This window comes from Bos indicus, chromosome 4, assembly GCF_029378745.1.
Source record: "Bos indicus isolate NIAB-ARS_2022 breed Sahiwal x Tharparkar chromosome 4, NIAB-ARS_B.indTharparkar_mat_pri_1.0, whole genome shotgun sequence".
NCBI classification, from domain to species: Eukaryota; Metazoa; Chordata; class Mammalia; order Artiodactyla; family Bovidae; genus Bos; species Bos indicus.
In genome coordinates this window covers 88,198,583-88,204,582 of record NC_091763.1, presented here as the reverse complement: position 1 = coordinate 88,204,582, position 6,000 = coordinate 88,198,583, and the positions used below count along the sequence as shown (strand labels likewise).

The window sequence follows — 6,000 nt, the reverse complement described above, 5'->3', positions numbered from 1 at the left end:
GCCATTTCCTTCTCCAACACATTAAAGTATGAGTAGGTAACAAACCCCTTCGCTCCCTCACCCCGCCCCTCCCTCGGCCTCAGTCCCTCTCTCCGCCCCTTCTCTCCCTGGCTCCACCCCTCCTCCCTGTCTCCGCCCCTCCTCCCTGTCTTCCCCCAAACCCCCACCCTTCCAGCGCGGGCACCGCCTCTTCTCGCGGGAACTGTGTCCTAGTGGGAGGGGGTGGTACCAGGACCGTTGCTAGGAAACGGCCGGTAACAGAATTCGGCAGATGTGGACTCTGCTTTCTAGGAGCCGGGGGAACCGCTTCCACTCGAGTAACTGCGTTTGTTGGTCAGGTAGGAGGATAGGTTCTGGCTGCCCTCTACTGGCCCGATCCCTAGACCAACTCTGAGCGGGTGGCTAAGGCGCCGGACTCTGAGGGCTCTGTGAGGGGTGAAGCAGACTGGGCCATGGGGACTGGCCAGTCCGGAATGTTCCACCTTTGCCTAAAAAACTGTGCAAAGCATCCCATCACTTGGTTCCTTTTCTGGCTCCGGATCTATAATTTGGGAATGGAAGTAGCAGCATTAGTCTAGGAGGTTACCTCACCTCCAACCCCAAGTGCTTATCATGGTTAATAATAGAGAAGCAAGACGTGTGTGCAACCCAGGTTTCGTATTAGAAACCGTTTAGCCATCTTTGTGGCCATTTACAGTTTTTAGTAAGTAGAGTGCTTCCAGACGGAGAAGGCAATGGCACCCCACTCCAGTACTCTTGCCTGGAAAATCCCATGGACGGAGGAGCCTGGTAGGCTGCAGTCCCTGGGGTAGCTAAGAGTCGGATACGACTGAGGGACTTCACTTTCACTTTTCACTTTCATGCATTGGAGAAGGAAATGGCAACCCACTCCAGTACTCTTGCCTGGAGAATCCCAGGGACGGGGGAGCCTGGTGGGCTGCCGTCTATGGGGTCGCACAGAGTCGGACACGACTGAAGCGACTTAGCAGCAGCAGCAGCAGCAGCAGCAGCAGCAGCAGCAGCAGCGCTTCCAGACTCTCCTCTTTCACTTCTCTCCATCTAAGGTCTTTGCTGCACCTCTTAAAAAATTTAAAAACGCAACAAGGCTATGTGGTAGAAGGTTATGACCAACCTAGATAGCATATTCAAAAGCAGAGACGTTACTTTGCCAACAAAGGTCCATCTAGTCAAGGCTATGGTTTTTCCAGTAGTCATGTATGGATGTGAGAGTTGGACTGTGAAGAAAGCTGAGCGTCGAAGAATTGATGCTTTTGAACTGTGGTGTTGGAGAAAAGTCTTGAGAGTCCCTTGGACTGCAAGGTGATCCAACCTGTCCATTCTAAAGGAGATCAGTCCTGGGTGTTCTTTGGAAGGAGTGATGTTATGGCTGAAACTCCAGTACTTTGGCCACCTCATGCGAAGAGTTGACTCTTTGGAAAAGTCTCTGATGCTGGGAGGGATTGGGGGCAGGAGGAAAAGGGGACGACGGAGGATGAGATGGCTGGATGGCATCACCAACTAGATGGACGTGGATTTGGGTGAACTCTGGGAGTTGGTGATGAACAGGGAGGCCTGGCGTGCTGCAATTCATGGAGTCGCAAAGAGTCGGACATGACTGAGCGACTGAATTGAACTGAACTGAAAGCTGGATCCTTGTCTTACTACTTAAGCTTAGATATAGCAACGAAATATACATTGTAGGTGAAAGGGGAACGTTTTTGTATGCAGTCAGAGTATTTTTTCTTTTTAAACAGTTTTTAAAAGATGATAACATTTACGCTTGAATACATAATAATACAGTAAAGAAAAAGTTCAAACAGTAAAGAGAATGATTAAAAGTTTAAACAGTAAAGAGAATGAACAGTGAAAATCTGCCTTCCACCCATGTTCCCCAACTCCCTGCCCTCCAGTTCACCTTCCAGAGTGTTCTGAGCATATACAAATATGTAGTTGTGTCTGTAACATTGTATATAGTGGCATGTGCTTTTGTTGGAAGTCATTGAAAGGACATGACCGGGGGTTTACTCACTACCCAAGTGGGCAGTTGGAGACTCTTTCCCCCTCCAGTCCTTGGAATGTACCTTCCCCCATTGCTCCTCAATGAGGGATGTGTTACTGAGACCAACGAAAGTGTATACTATGGCTGAACCCAGTTAAGGTCTCATAAACTCTTAGAATTTTGGCGGTGGATGTTGAGATTTACTCTCTTTAGGCTGTCCAAGTCAATCCTCTTTGTAAGTTTCCTTGCTACTTAACAGTCTGAAGTGGTCTTCCTCTTTCTTCAGTTATCCTTACCTGCTGTGTACCGGGCTCACTTTGTACTTTACCCAGAGAATTCTAGAGCTTTCGAACCAAGAGCTTTGTTTTTTCCACCTAAGGGAACCATACAGTAAGTAGCCGTTAGAACTGGCTTCTTAATTTAGCATAATTCACTGGAGAGTCACCCATGTTGTTGTATCAGTGGTTTATTCCTTTTTATTGATGGGGTATATTCCATTTTATGAATGCATCATAGTACGTTTATTCATTCCTCAGCTAAGGAATGTTTGTATTGTTTCCTGTCTTTGGTGATTAAAAATAAAACCTTTAATAACTTTTGTGTTGGGGCTTCCTTGGTGCCTCAGGGGTAAAGAATCGGCCTCAATGCAGGAGCTGCTGGAGATCAGAGTTCAGCTGATCCTGGGGTGGAGAAGATCCTCTGGAGGAGGGCATGGCAACCCACTCCAGTATTTTTGCCTGGAGAATCCCATGGACAGAGGAGCCTGGCAGGCTACAGTCCATGGGGTCGCAAAGAATCGGACACGACTGAGCACGCACGCATATGGACATTTTGAGTGATTGTAGGTTTTCATTCCACGTGAGTAAAGGATACAGAATTGCTGGGTCATATGATTAATATGTGTTTAATTTTACAAGAAAGCTGACGGTTACCTCAAATGCTATATCCATTTTCATTTTCACTATCAAGATACAAGAGTTTTCCACTCATATTTATACTCACTGGTTATTGTTGAGCTGAAATTATTTTTGGAATAATTTGGAATCTCATTGTGTTTTGAAGTTTCATTTCTCCACTGACTAATGATATGGAGCATCTTTTCATGTGGTTGTCCTTGGGGTCAGGATTAGAGTGAGGAAACTGAGGCAATTAGATTGAAAATTTTAGGTGGCATTTATTCTCAGGCACAAAAATACATATAGGGCAGAGCAGATGCCTCATTTGTCTCAGTCTTGTCCTGGCCCTGCTTCTTTGTGTTTTTGTGTATATTCTTTGGTGACTGATCTGTTTAAATCTTTTATTCATTTTTTTCCACTGGTTTTTTTTTTTTTTTTTCCTTACTATTGAGTTTTGAGAATTCTGTATTTATTCTGGATCATGCTCGTGGTTAGTCGCTTAGTCATGTCCAACTCTTTGTGACTCCATGGACTGTGTCTCCTCTGTCCATGGAATTTCCCAGGCAAGAATGCTAGAGTGGGTAGCCATTCCCTTCTCCAGGGGATCTTCCTGACCTAGTGCGTGTCTCCTGCACTGCAGGTGGATTCTTTACCATCTGAACCACGAGGGATGCCCCCATATATTCTGGATATGAGTCTTTTATGAAATATGAGTTTTGCAAAAAATTACATCTGAGTATATGGTTTGACTTGATTCTTCTAGTTGTCTTTTTTGAATAGCAGAAGTTATTGATTTGTTACTATTGCCATTTAGAAGATGCCATATTGGCCATTTTTTGTAGGGAGAATGACCCACCGGATAGAAAGCATTACCTCAGATTCTCCAAAAAGGGCAAATAATTATGTTGCTAGGAGTTAAGCCTTCTTTATGCTGCTTTCTTTCTAATCAGGGAACTAAACTTTGTTATAGGAGGGAAAAAAAAAAAAAAAATCCAAAGGAAGATTTTGTGTGTGTATGGGTGACAGCCTAAAGAGTTTTCTTAAACTTCTTAAAAACTTGTTCAACTTTGTCTCATTTCATTTTTTTCCTCCTTAATTTTCTGGAATTTTAAAACTTTATTTCAGTTCGTTTATTGGTTCTTGAAATTTAACTATGCATATTTAATTTAACAGTATCTAGGATTAAGACTATCATATCTCAATTTTGTAAACAATATAAGGAATTGATAATAGTTTATTCTCATCTTTCCCTTCCCAGTTACCTGTTATTATTGTCTCATATTTTAATTTTCAGCTGTTTTTATTTTGTGTTGACAGTATTTACTTGGGCTTTCCTGGTGGCTCAGACGGTAAAGCGTCTGCCCGCAATGTGGGAGACACGGGTTCGATGCCTGGGTCTGGAAGATCCCCTGGAGAAGGAAATGGCAATCCACTCCAGCACTCTTGCCTGGAAAATCCCATGGACGGAGGAGCCTGGTAGGCTACAGTCCACTGGTCGCAAAGAGTCGGACACGACTGAGCGACTTCTCTTTCACCCATAGTAGTGGTGAAGTCACCCAGTCGTGTCCGACTCTTTGCGACCCGTGCACTGTAGCCTACCAGGCTCCTCCGTCCATGGGAATTTCCAGGCAAGAATGCTGGAGTGGATTACCATTTCCTTCATCCAGAGGATCTTCCCGACCCAGGGATCGAACCGGGATCTCCCTCATTGGGGGCAGACGCTTTAACTTCTGAGCCACCAGGGAAGCCCGGGTTTACCCATGGGTTTATGATTTATTTGTTTGCCTTTCCTTCTTGCACTTCAGACTTACACTTGGCCCGTTTTACTCCTCCTCAAGCATATCCTGTAAAAGTTCCTTTGCAGCAGATATCTTGGTGATAACTTGCTTGTAATGTTTCTGTTTTTCTCCTTTAAAGGTAGTTTTGCTGTGTGTACAGTTCTGGGTTGGTATTTTCCTTCTTTTAATTAGTCCATTATTGCCTTGACTTCTATTTTTCTGATGAGAAATTTGTAATGATTTCATTTTTCTATCCTTTTCATTAATGCTGCCAGATTAATATGACTCAAAAAGAAGATGATATGTCCTCTATCACTGTTTGTTTTTCAGATCTTGTCTTTGTTATTCTGTAAGTTATAACACATAACTATATACATAATTATGGCAATGTTATATAACATTGCTATGAATTATTTCTATTTATCTTGTTAGGTATATTTTTATATTGTGCTTCCTGGACCTGTAGATTCATATTTTTAATTAGTTAAAAATTTTTTTCAGCCATTAGCTTTTAAAATATTTTCTTTCTTTGTTTTCTTCTAGGACTCCAATTTGCCATATGCCAGATCAGGGGCTGGCAGACTTTTTCTGAAAAGGGCTTCACAGGCCACAGGCAGTCTCTGTTTTACACTCTTTTTTGTTTTTTATTTTAATAGTACAAAGCTATTCTTAGCTCAAAGCAAGATATTAATAAATGCTTAGAAATATATGCTAGACTTTGTTTCTTTCTTTTTTTCATGGCCCTTAATGTCTCATATTTTTCATATCATATCTCTTCGCAATATTCTACATAAAATCTTTTCATTTATCTTTCAGTTTACTGATTCTCTCTTCAGCTTTAATGCTGTATTCATTAAATTCAACAAGTATACATTTTTATTCTAGGTATTCTTTTGTTTTTTTAATTTTTCTTTTAAAAAAAATTTTCTCTGCATAAGGATCTATGTTTAAAGTAGGAGTTCCAAACATAGCTTTCCCATCTCACTACTGTTTCAAGTTGTAATCTTCCCTGTGCTGCTGCCACAGCAATCAGCCTCAAGTCCCCCTTCCTATCCCCTCTTCCTGGCAGCGTCTGTAGGCAGGCTCCTGGCCACCCTGGGGCCTCAGTGCTCAGCTCCTGCCTCTGAAGCCTGGCTCTGGGAGGCTCTGGCCCACCCTGGCCCAACCTTCTGTATACTGTCACACTGACTCTCAAGCCAAAGCCCTTGGTGGCTGTGGCTAAGGCCTTAGTGAGCTCCAAGATCAACCCACATTTGTTTGTTGATGTGTGTTTTGTGGGCAGAGGTCACTGGACACCTCTGCTAGAGTTTGTGAGAGCAAAGCTGTA

At 43.0% G+C, this 6,000-nt stretch overlaps 1 protein-coding gene across 2 annotated transcripts in view; it reads left to right on the top strand.

Moving 5' to 3' along the window:
- Positions 1-209: 209 nt before the first annotated feature.
- IQUB (IQ motif and ubiquitin domain containing) overlaps positions 210-6,000 on the top strand; it is an 82,057-nt gene continuing 76,266 nt past the window's right edge. The window contains exon 1 of one of the 2 annotated variants that reach the window (XM_070788075.1): positions 210-338. The gene's annotated coding sequence lies outside the window, so the exon portion shown is untranslated. The remainder of the gene's footprint in view (positions 339-6,000) is intronic. The other variant, XM_070788076.1, reaches the window with a different exon arrangement.